General features: G+C 36.0%; 1 pseudogene; it reads left to right on the top strand.

The window, feature by feature from the left end:
* The first annotated feature begins 217 nt into the window (after window positions 1–217).
* Window positions 218–332, top strand: LOC141680554 (small nucleolar RNA R71; annotated as a pseudogene).
* Window positions 333–13,064: the final 12,732 nt, after the last annotated feature.

Raw genomic sequence — 13,064 nt, 5'->3', positions numbered from 1 at the left:
AGTTGTCATTGCATCAACTTCCAAAATACCTGCTACCTTCCCAGACATCATTATTTGAGTCGGGTTTTGATACTCGTTTGCAGCCATAGTTTCAATGAGATTATAAGCCTCAGTATAGCTTTTGGCCCACAAGGCGCCTCTAGAAGCTGCATCGACCATAGGTCGAGATTGGACCCCCAAACCATTATAGAAACTAGTGATCACCATCCACTCAGGCATACCATGATGTGGACACTTTCTCAACATATCCTTGTAGCGCTCCCAAACCTCGCATATGGTTTCTCCTGGCTGTTGCACAAATTGAGTAAGAGCACACCTCATAGCTGCAGTTTTGGCCATTGGATAGAACTTCACCAGAAACTTTTGCACAAGATCTTGCCAAGTAGTGATGGACCCTGCTGGTAAAGAATGTAACCAGTCCTTAGCCTTGTCCCTCAGAGAAAATGGGAAAAGCCTCAGCTTGATAACCTCATTAGTAACACCATTGTATTTGAAAGTACCACAGATCTCGACAAAGTTCCTGATATGCATGTTGGGATCTTCAGTCACAGCCCCTCCGAAAGAAACAGAATTCTGCACCATCTGAATAATACCCGACTTGATTTCAAAAGTATTGGCTTCAATAGCCGGATGAATAATGCTTGACTGAATGTCATCAATTTTTGGCTGAGAAATGTCCAATAGAGCTGGATCAGCTTGAGCTATACGATCACCCATTGTTTTAGGTTCTTCCTTTTCACTCTCTTTATCCGAATCTTCAAAAACTACCTTCTCCAGAAAGTCAAGAGTTTTATCTGTTTCCTCTGCTTTATCCAGATTTCTCTTGCGAGTACGAGAACGTGTTTGCATAAACATTCGCTAAAGTACCTGAAACATAACCGGAAGTAGTAAGTAACAAATCTTAATCACTGAATCCTAACGACCACTGATGGAAAGTACATTAACTAAACAAATTAACACCAAGTCCCCGGTAGCGGGGCCAAAAACTTGTTAGGCAGAAAGCATGCACTAAATAAATCACGCAAGTATACGCGTTCGCAAGTAATATAGAATGATTTCTAGTTCATTCCCACAGAGACTCTGTTTAATTATATTTAATCGACTTACTTCACCAATGTATGATTATTCTTCAATGTCAAGATAATAACAAGAAAGGTTGGTTTACTAATATTACTATGAAAATTAAACACTTGAATTAACAATATTAAACACACATGAGATCCTAACTTCATTACTACTTCATTCAATAGTTATTGTTATTAACCTTAGCATGTAATGGTGATGATATTAATCGAACAACATGAAACTGATAAACGCCAACTTTCGTTGCGCGAGTACCATTCTACCAAGCATCCACAATTAAGATAGAAGTTGAATAGGCATCAATTATGTTGAGACCCTATATGTCTACAGAATTTGACAACATAACGATTTAAGCACAAGTTATTCATTATGATTACATAGGGTAAGTAAAACGGTTAGAGTTACCCACGAACCATACATACAATGCATGAACCTATGCTAGCATGGCAAGTTCTAAATCTTAAGATTCAATATCGCTTCACAAGAGATTAACATGCTATCTTACATGTTCGCGACGCATATAAGACGAATAAGCACAACCTTTACTAGATATCATATAATCACCACATACCAAGGTATTAAACAATTAACTAAAGAAATCCATAGTAACTCCGCTAGGATCCCATGATCACGATTAGCCCATAATAGAACTCATCGTGACCATGGGTTCATATGAAAGCATGATTAAAAACAAACGATATAAACTAATAAAAATCCTGAATAAATAACGAAGTACGTCACAAGAGTATTAAGGTTCAAAGTATAAAGAAAACTAGCATCCACTGTTACAACGAATAAAAGAATCACAAGATGAACTATGCTTCCTCTTCTTCGTTGTTGCGTGCTAAAACGGTCTTCTTATCTTCTTGCCCTGGCTCCTGATCTTGATTGATTGAGAAAACATCTTCTAAAAAGGTTTATATAATAACCCCCATGAACCAACGTCAATAGAAGCCCAATTGAACTTGGAGAATAAAAATCAGTATCTGAAATTTCGACCCCAGGAGGCCGCCTCCAACCTCCAGGCAGGCGTCTGCTAGCGGACGGCCGCCTGCAAGCTCCAGGCGGGCGCCTGCAACCCTTCTGGAAAATTCCCAGGATTACTTCTGACTTTGCTGATTTCTTCGCTCAACTCCCCTGAACTGATTCATAGCACTTCCATAGGCTTTATTTAATGATAAACACCTATCTAAGCAAGTTATATCCTGAAATGCAAAAACACTCGAAAATGCGTTAAATACATAAAATACTTGAGTTCAAGACACCAATTCAAGCCGTTATGAAGCGCTCTAAGTGGTATAAAATGCCACTTATCAACTATGCCTTAATGGCAAATGCTGATAGCAGTTCTGATGTTGTTGAACTAAAGGAACCTCTATGAACTCTTGCTTTTGATACAGATGATATTACTGAGTTGAGATTATTTCTAAAAAATATTTTATATTAGCTATAGAGATCAGACTTTAGAGAATGAAAGATTAAAATCTAAAAATATAAAGTACAAAAACAGAAATAGCTATCTTGAATAAGAGTTAGTCAAGATGAACACTATTCAGACAGGGAGAGATAATGCTGTGTATGTTAAGAATGAATTGCTTAAAAGGAATGATTATCTAAAAACTGAATTAGAAAAAGAAAGAGAAATCATCAGGACTTGGACTAACTCGGGCAGAGCAACTCAGGATATTCTAAGTTCTGGAAACTGGAAAGAGGGGTTAGGTTATGAAGATGATAAAAGTGAGAAAGGGACTTTGCCAATTAAGCCAATTGCTATCAAACAGACTTAAAAGCCAAAGGTAAATCCTGTTAAATTTGTTGCAAAAACTGTTGTGTCTGATTCTAAAAAGATGAAAGACTCCAAAATAGAAGTCAAAGAAAAGTCAACTTCTAAGAAATTAAAACAGGATAAACCGGCTTTGGTAAACATTGGCTTAATAAAAAAGAAGCAGCTTAAGTATAAGTTGAAAGAGATTAAAAATGTGAACAAGGTAAAAGAAGCTAGGAAAAATAGGAATGGAAAGGAAGGTGTGAATAAAAGTAATAATTATATGCCTGTTCCTAATGCTCCTAGAAAGAAATGCTATAATTGTGGAAACTCTAACCATCTTGCTTCTTTTTGCAGGAAAAATAAAGATATAAACTCTTTACCTCCTAAATCAGGAGTTACTCTGTTAGGTTTAAACCACAAAATCCTTGTTTTCATTGTGGTAGTTTATGGCATTCTATTTATACTTGTAAGGAATATCATAGTTTGTACTATGATTATTATGAAATAAAACCTTCTTTAAAGAAAGTTAGTGTAATTCCTTCTAGTGCAAGTTCTGATGCAAAGTCTGATATCAAGCCTGATATAAAGTCTGATAAAAAACATGTTAGCATAAACTCTGAAACTAAATCCGCTGCAAATGCTAACAAACTTAATAAGGCCAAAGGATCCAAGCAAGTTTGGGTCCTTAAAACTAATCAATAGTGGTCTTTGTGATTGCAGGGCAACAGGAAAAACATCCTGGTTCTGGATAGTGGATGTTCAGGACATATGACTAGAAATAAAGCCCTGCTATCAGACTTTGTGGAGAAAGCTGGCCCAGGAGTTTCTTATGGAGATGGCAACATGGGAAAGACTCTGGGATATGGCAATATCAATCTTGGAAATGTCATAATTGAATCAGTAGCTCTTAGAAAGACTCTGTGGATTTATTTGAAGAACACTGTGAAGTTGTAAGTAATTCAACAGGCAAAGTGGTTCTAAAAGGTTACAGACATGGTAAGATATATGAAGCCAGACTTTCAACAAATTCTGATGGTTCTACAGTCTGTTTGTTAAGCAGAGCATCAATTGAAGAAAGCTGGAACTGGCACAAGAGACTCTCTCATTTAAATTTCAACAACATAAATGAGCTAGTAAAGAAAGATCTTGTGAGAGGACTGCCAAAATCAATGTTTGCTCCTGATGGTCTTTGTGATTCATGTCAAAAGGCAAAACAAAGAAAATCTTCATTCAAGAGCAAAATTGAATCCTCAATTCTTGAGCCTTATCACTGAATGCATGTTGATCTATTTGGTCCAGTCAATGTCATGTCTATTACAAAGAAGAAATATACTATGGTTATAGTGGATGAGTTCACAAGATACACTTGGGTGTATTTCTTGCACAAGAAGAGTGAAACTGCATCTACTCTAACTAATCATGTCAGACAACTGGATAAGTTAGTCAAAGATTCTGTTAAAATAATAAGAAGTGATAATGGCACTGAGTTCAAGAATTCAATCATGGAAGAGTTCTGCAAAGAGGAAGGAATAAAGCAGGAATTTTCTGCACCTGGAACTCCATAGCAGAATGGAGTTATAGAAAGAAAGAACAGGTATCTTATTGAAGCTGCTTGAACTCTGCTTGATGAAGCAAAGCTTCCAACCTATTTTTGGGCTGAAGTTGTGCATACTGCTTATTTTACACAGAATGCTACACTCATAAACAAGCATGGAAAAATACCATATGATATGGTGAAGAAAGAGAAGCCAAATCTGAAATACTTTCATGTATTTGGATGCAAGTGTTTTGTTCTTAAGACTCATCCTGAACAGCTGTCAAAATTTGATCTAAAACCTGATGAAGGGATTTTTGTTGGATATCCACTTTCCACAAAAGCCTTCAGAGTCTACAATTTAAGAACACTGGTTGTCATAAAATCTATCAATGTATCTTTTGATGATAAAAAGATTACTGGACTTGAAGATTTAAATGATCATGATCAGCTGAGATTTGAAAATGAAAATGTAAATTCTGATTCTGTATTCTGATGACCTAAATCCTGATCCTGTAAGTTCTGACGAGTTAAATTCTGATGTCATTGAAATTGTTGTAAGTGCTCCAAAGGAAAATGCACCTGTTTAGGGGGAGCAAATTGATGATCATACCACATCACAAGACTCTCAAGAAGCATCAGAATCAGTCACTGGCTCTTCAAGTTCTGTTTCATCAAGTTCTGATGAGCCAAATTCTGATAATTCTGGAAACTCTAATTCTTCAATTCCTAAAGGATCCAACTCAAATTCTGGAATCTCAGAGTGCATAACTTCAGGGGGAGCATCAAAAAATACTGATTGAGACAGCATGGATCATGGGGGAGGATCCAGTTTTAGAGATCAACTTCCATCTGCAAGGAAGTGGACTAAAGCACACACACCTGACTTAATAATTGGAGATCCTGAAGCAGGTGTCAAAACTAGAACAACAACAACAAATGAATGTCTCTATCATTCCTTTCTATCTCAGACAGAACCAAAGAAAGTGGAATAAGCTCTTCAAGATGCTGATTGGGTGCAAGCAATGCAGGAGGAGTTAAATGAATTTGAAAGAAATAAATTATGGACCCTAGTACCAAGACCAAAGGACAGATCAATTGTTGGTACAAAATGGGTGTTCAAAAATAAAACTGACAGTGATGGCATAATTACAAGAAATAAAGCAAGGCTGGTTGCTAAAGGTTACTCTCAACAGGAGGGTATTGACTATGATGAAACATTTGCTCCAGTTACTAGATTGGAAGCCATAAGAATCTTTTTGGCTTATGCTGCTCACAAGAAGTTTAAAGTCTTTCAAATGGATGTGAAAGTGCTTTTCTCAATGGAAAATTGGAAGAAGAGGTATATGTTGAACAACCTCCAGGCTTTGTTGATCCAAAATTTCCAAATCATGTCTACAGGCTAGACAAAGCACTTTATGGCCTTAAGCAAGCTCCAAGAGCATGGTATGAGAGTTTAGTTCAATTTCTTCTGGAAAGTGGATTTCACAAAGGCACAATTGACAAGACTTTATTCTATCTCAACCATGGAAAGGACTTACTTTTGGTACAGATATATGTTGATGATATCATCTTTGGCTCTACAAATGCAAAACTTTGTGAAAGATTTTCCAAGTTAATGCAGTCAAGATATCAAATGAGTATGATGGGAGAGATGAGTTATTTTCTGGGACTTCAAGTCAAACAAACTGAAGAAGGTACTTTTATCAGTCAATTCAAGTACACCAGAAATCTACTCAAGAAATTTGGAATGCAAGCCAGTTCCACTACATCAACTCCCATGGCCACTGCCACCAATTTAGATAAAGATACTGGAACATCAGTAGATATTACTAACAACAAAGGTATGATTGGCTCTTTACTCTATTTAACTGCAAGTAGACCTGATATCATGTATGCTACCTGTCTCTGTGCAAGATTTCAGGCTGATCCAAGAGAACCTCATCTAATAGCTATGAAAAGAATTTTCAAGTACCTCAAGGGTACAGCTGATCTAGGATTGTGGTATCCTAGAGAATCAGATTTTAAGCTAATAGGTTACTCAGATGCAGATTTTGCAGGATGCAAAATAGACAGGAAAAGCACTAGTGGAAGTTGCAAATTTCTTGGAGGCAGATTGGTTTCTTGGTTTAGCAAGAAATAGAAATCAATTTCCATATCAACTGTAGAAGAAGAATATATTACTGCAGGAAGCTGTTGTGCACAGATTCTTTGGATGAAGAATCAGTTACTGGACTATGGGTTAGAATTTTCTAAAATACCCATTACTGTGACAATCAAAGTGCTATTGCTATGACAGGAAATCGAGTTCAACACTCAATGACAAAGCACATCAGCATTAGGTACCATTTCATAAGGGAACATGTGATGGAAGGTACAGTGGAATTGCATTTTGTTCCAACAGATCAACAACTAACAGATATCTTCACAAAACTACTATGTGAAGCTACTTTTACAAGACTGGTAAATGAACTTGGAATGGTTTCAGGTTTCTTCTCAAAATCTGTTTAATTTTTGTTCTCATACATCAGACTTTATGATCAGTGTTTACAGATTTCCTTATCTCAATGTAATCTGTGCTTAAATTTTAAAATATTAAACACTGCTTATTATCTGATGTGACTCTATAAACTCTGAAAGTATTTTTGAATGTTCTGTGACTATTCAATCCAATTAGGATTATCTTGGTAGATGCTGACCTAGTAGTCTTTAACAAACTATATATCCCATGTTTGAATTAGTTATTTATGTGGAAATCCATAACACAAGCAAATTCTGATTTTGATGTTAGTCAAATTTACTTCCTGCATCTTATTACTAAGTAACAAACTAGATTCTTGCTTCTTATCTGTCAAATTCTGATGTCAGTAAATCTTAAGGATGAACTACATGCTTGATAAGCCTCACTTATCTGAAAAAAATAAAAGAAAAGAAAAATTAAAATCAGGTACTCCTTTGATATCTAGAGAAATTTATGTGAAAGGGAAGATCCAAGTGCATTGCTGGTATTAAGTTATATGCATTAGAAAAGCAAATTAATTTTTCTTGGTGACTTTTCACATTCTCCGATTACTGGATAAATATTATGATAAAAGCATTAATTCTGATGGCAGTTGTAACTCATTTACACTGAGAAGCCCTTGCCAAAAGAATTTCAAAAGATGCATAAAATAAGCACAAACAGTTGAGGTGGATTCTTGCATAACTTTATTCTATAGTAGACTTCACAATTCAAGACAGATTTTAAGCATTTTTCTTAGTTATGCCTTATTTCTAAGATATACTGAAGTTTATTAGACTTTAATCTTCATCTGATCATTTGCACATACACACACTATCACTCCATATGAATGATGAAAATTACTGTGGTGATTAAGTTGTTTCTGATAAACAGTTAAGTATTCTTTGCATAAATTCTAAGGACAAGTTCTGATAATATGTTCTGATGATTAAACTCTGAAGAAACCAATCAGTATTTGTGTGAAGAAACACAGAAATAGTCATTCACCTTTTGAGTACAGAAGCCATATTCTGATGACCGTTAAATTCTGATAATAGTCAAGTTCTGATGCAAATTCTGATGCTTACGTGGAATTATTTATTTACTTGACTTATTTGTTGTATTAACTGCAACGGTTATATTTCTCAGAAAAATGATTAAGTGCAAAAGAACAGTAATAATCATTTGATTAATGTGTTGCGTGTTGTTTTTTGCATATGCATGTGTGCAATAATTACTGCACATTTCACATGTCCACTAATTACTGCCTTGACTATTTACTATGTGATAGGTGTAACCATGCTGGTTTTACTTCCAAAAAGAGCCGTTGAGTGGAAAGAGTATAAATATTAGAGATAAAAGATTATACAAATCTTTTACCTTCTCTCCTACTTTATCTCTTATTTCTTTTACTCTCTCTCTTTTTCTCTCTATTTTCTGACGCTACTTTCTTACAGGCATTTTATCAAATACTTTCTACACACACATTATTTCACTTAATTTCTCACAGAAATGGCACCAAAGGACGTTATCTTTAATGGAGCCAAGTTCGTCCCAAACAATTATATGGCTATTCTCAGTAAGGAAGATGCTCCTTCATATCTTCACTTCATTCAAGATTTTCTTGCTCGCAGTGAGATTGGGTATGCTTTGACCCAACCACAAGCACTCTCAGGAACACAAATACTTGAGTTTTGGAGTTCTAGAGTTTATGATGATGGTGGTAAAGATGGGTCTCCAAGAATCATTTTCACAACTGGGGAAGATGAGCATCTGGTTACCCTGTCGAATGTTCGACAAGCTCTGTATTTTCCAGAGAATTGTACTTTTAATGCTCAGATTGAGGATCCACTTCTACAGAACATGATGTCCAGTCTTGGCTATAAGAAAAGTTTGTCCAAGGTAGGACAACTGAAGAGGCCTCACATCAAGAGGGAGTGGAGCTTCTTTTTCGATTGCATCACTAGAGCCTTTGCCAACAAATGCTCCAATTTTGATGTTATTCCAATTCTGAGTCAGCAAATAGGGTATGCACTTCTTAATCAAACTCATTTTGATTATGCTACTGATATTTTGGGTTTTATTGGGGATAGGATGAAAGAGAACCCAAATACTGTTTATTTTGCTAGATTTTGTGAGCTTATTTACGGTTTTTGTTGTTCTGATAAGCCCCAAGTCTTTAGTGACTTGATTCAACCTTTTCAACTTCATAAAGGGCCTTCACAGACTTGTTATCTGCTGATAATAAGAAAAACATACTAAGACCTCTTCAAATTCCTCTATCTGTAAAACAGTTCTTAGTAAACTCTGACCCCAACATATACACACCCAAATTTCCTGAAGTTGCACCCTCTCAACCACCACAATCTACTTTTGGTGTCTCTAAGTAGATATCAGCACTTCCAATACTCACCCATAACCTACTATCAGAACCTACTTTCAACCAGCACAATCCTCTCAACCACAACCATCACCACCTACTATCAGAACCTCACCTCTCAAATCCAAAACCAAACCAACCTCTGGTACTTCTCAAAAGGTGCCAGTTGTAAAATCTGACACATCATCTAGGCCCAAAACCAAAAGAACTATCTCTGGGCCTAAATCTCCACCAAGGAGAAGAAGAAAGATGATTCTGAGAGATGAATCTGATGAGGATGAACAAGTCCAGGTTCCTGTATCAGAACCTGTGACAGTAGAAGCTGAAAAGGTAACTCCTCAGAAACAGAATGAAGCTGAGGGTTCTGGGATTTTGAAAAGGAAAAGACCTTCAAGTTCTGATGCTGCTCAAGCAACACTTTCAAAAACAAAGTCAAAATTAAAGAAGATGAGAGTAGGTGTGCATATTGCACAAGTTCAATTTGAGGCTGCTGCAAATGCTGAGGAAGGAGATTAGGAATCTCTGATCTCATCAGAACCTACATTCATTGAAGTTGTGACAGCTACTGCAGAAGAATTTGTTCCACCTCAAACTGAAGACACTGTTCAAGACACAGTGATCACACCTCATATCTCTCCATTCAAAGAGACTGCCATAGTTGAAAATTCAGGGTTAAGTCCTGAAATTGACATTCACAGGTTGAATATTCCAACTGTTTTGTATCTGGAAGCACCACCAGCAACAGAGTCAACTCCACCTGTATCTCCAATATTCAATGCTGAAATTCCTACTACACCAATTCTGAATTTGGAAACAGATGAAGTTGCTCCAGAATCTCCTTCAGTTACACAAACTCTAGTGTTAACAGAAGATGATGAGATTTTATCAAGTTCTGGAGATAGTGCTCCAGCAAGTGCTCCAGTCAATGCTCCAATTCTTGGCAAGGAGGCACTGTTTAAATTTGATGAAGAAGATGCTCATGTTCCTTGGGAGGACACTCACAGAGGAGTTGAATGGACAAAGAAGTGGAATGAATCTGACTTCATTCCCAGCTCACATGTTCTGTCAGAACATGTTGCAAAAGCTGATGAGTTGCTGATAAATTCTGACTTCAAAACATAACTTAAAGTCACTGCTCTCAGTAGTAGATCTCTACAAGGTCAACACTCTCAGACTCATGCCAAGATTGATAAACTTCAAGAAACAGCTGATAGGCTAGGCATGCAACAAGATCTAGACAGGAAGAGGTTTAGAAGACCACTTCAAGAAATAGTGACTGCTATTGAGCTTGTTTAAACCCAGCAGCAGGTCCAAATAGATGAGGTCTTACAGAATCAAGCAAATTAGCAAACTCGGCTTAATGAGATTCGATCTTCAGTAGAACTTCTTCTCTCTCCCCTCTTACCTGATGATGCCAAAAAGGGGGAGAAGGTAGTTAAGTCCAAATGCTCACCAATCAAGGCACTGAAGAAAAAGGATGATAAAGGAGATAACCAAGGAAACTCTAGTCAGAGTCAAGGTCAAGGAAAGCAAAGCAGCAAAGTTTCTTCACAGGAAACACTTGAGGAGGTTACATTTTTATTAACTGACAATCCACTTGAGGAGGTTACACAGAAACACCTTCAAGGTTATATCTGCTCAAGTGGTAATGGATATTCATGATAAGAAAAACCCCAAGGAAAAGTTGATTCTATTTCTTGAAGATGGAAGGACATACAGAATGTCAAAATCAGATGTGCTGAACAAATCTCTTAAAGAACTTCAATTCATTCATTATCTTTTGGAGATAAAGTCTGAGGTTACCAGAAGATGGTCAAATTTCATAATGAAGACCATAAGGGATAAAGCCGGAATCTATGGATCAAGGGTTGAAGAATTTACTCCAAAGATAGTTGAAGATGATGGAAGGGAAATTCCAATGAAGAAGAATTCTGCTAAGATAGAAGTTATTTTGAAAGGGAAATGTCTATGCTATAATGAAGATTCTTCTCGCCCAAGAGTAATCGGACTTGGTGATGGATTGAAAAGAAATCACATTTCAGCACTTAGGATTGCCATCTACCAGATTGGAAGTCAAGATGAAGAACTGAAGCAAGTCAAAGCTACATTAGCTCAAGTCCTGAGAAATGCAGAAGAGAAGCTGATATCAAACTTTGTCAAGAACCATTTTGGATTCATATTGATTTAGTAAGATTGGTAAAAGCTGCAAGGACTGTAAGTTGTAGTTAGTTGTTCATATAAATTATCATTGCATTTGTACTTAAATGTTTTTGACATCATCAAATCTATAAACTTGTATATTTTCATAATTTACAAGTTGGGGGAGATTGTTAGATATATTTTTGATGTCATGACTAATCTGATGTGTTTAGTTTCAGAACTTAATATCAGGACTTATCATGACTTAGCTGGGAATCAGTATTTACTGAAGACAAGAAGATATCAGAACTTAAGATATCAGAACTTATGATATTAGAACTTAAGGAAGGATATACTTCAGGAGTAAAGTGCGGCTGATTTCTAGGAGAGGATCTGGACTAAAACAAAGGAAGATATGCTTGAAGAGTTGGATGACTAGAAGACATAAAAGATAATATCTGATTGATATATTTTAGGAAGAGATATATTTCATATCAATTAGAAGATATCTTGTAACTGTGTACTATATAAACATAGCTTATGGTTTACACTATATGTGTTATCATTCACGATAATATTATTCTTTGTAACCCTAGCAACTCTTAGTGATATCATTCATCACTAAGAGAGTAGATTAACCTACTGTAACAGAGTTTGATATATTGAATAAACTTGTTTTCTGTTATATACTTGTGTTCATAATCGAATTGATTGTAGATACTATATTCAACCCCCTTCTATAGTATCATCTAGGCCTAACAAATATAAACCTTGAGGTTGTTACAATCTAATCAATCAAATGAATAGCTACAATAAATTCAACAACATAGCAGTTGTTTACAAGCTAATAAATGATCTTCAATGGAGCTTCGTAAAATACACTTGAGAGTTGTGGAAGATAACTGAATGAATAAATTCATTCTGCTTCTATATGTATTCTTTCAAATGTTTGAATATGTGGCATGTTCTTAGCCAAGAAAATCAAAACAAATGATTCTTGTATCAATGAATTTACCAACAATTTTCTAGCGAGAAGAGGGAATGAATTTGCCTTAGGTTATCTTCTTTCTTACGCATACAGGGAACACAACCTTGTACTTCATTTACTTAGTTGCAAGTACAAGAAGGAACTTTGCCTTAGAATATTTTTTGTGTTGCGCATACAAGGCATTTGCATTTCCTCAGATAAAGTTCCTGAGTTGTGCACCCTTGTGAGCCCTTACCATGATAAAGTTATTTCCTTACTTGTGATCACAGGAGTCAAGCATTGCCTTAAACTGTTTTCTAACTTGCGAGTGCAAGTGCAGTGTATTTCCTTAGTCAAATATTATACTAGCTTATGACCACATTGGTTATTTTTATCATAGAATAAATTATAACTGGCGACCACTAGGGAAAGATTTCCCTTAGAATAATTCTGACTTAGAACAATTTTTCAATCTCTTGATCCCCTTTAAATTGTATCATCTTCTTATCTTCTGCATGATCAAATTAGTATCTTTCTGATGAGCCGATGCTTAGTGCACTAGTCTGATTCACAAACAACTAACACTTAATTGATTTAATTCAATCTCTTTTCAAAACTGAGCTGATACAACTTTGTTGGTCATTCATTGCTTCATCCACCGAACCCCTGATCTTCAAGACTTCAAATCAATAC

This window comes from Apium graveolens, chromosome 1 (assembly GCF_009905375.1).
Source record: "Apium graveolens cultivar Ventura chromosome 1, ASM990537v1, whole genome shotgun sequence".
NCBI classification, from domain to species: domain Eukaryota; kingdom Viridiplantae; phylum Streptophyta; class Magnoliopsida; order Apiales; family Apiaceae; genus Apium; species Apium graveolens.
This window is presented reverse-complemented; position numbering and strand designations above follow the sequence as displayed.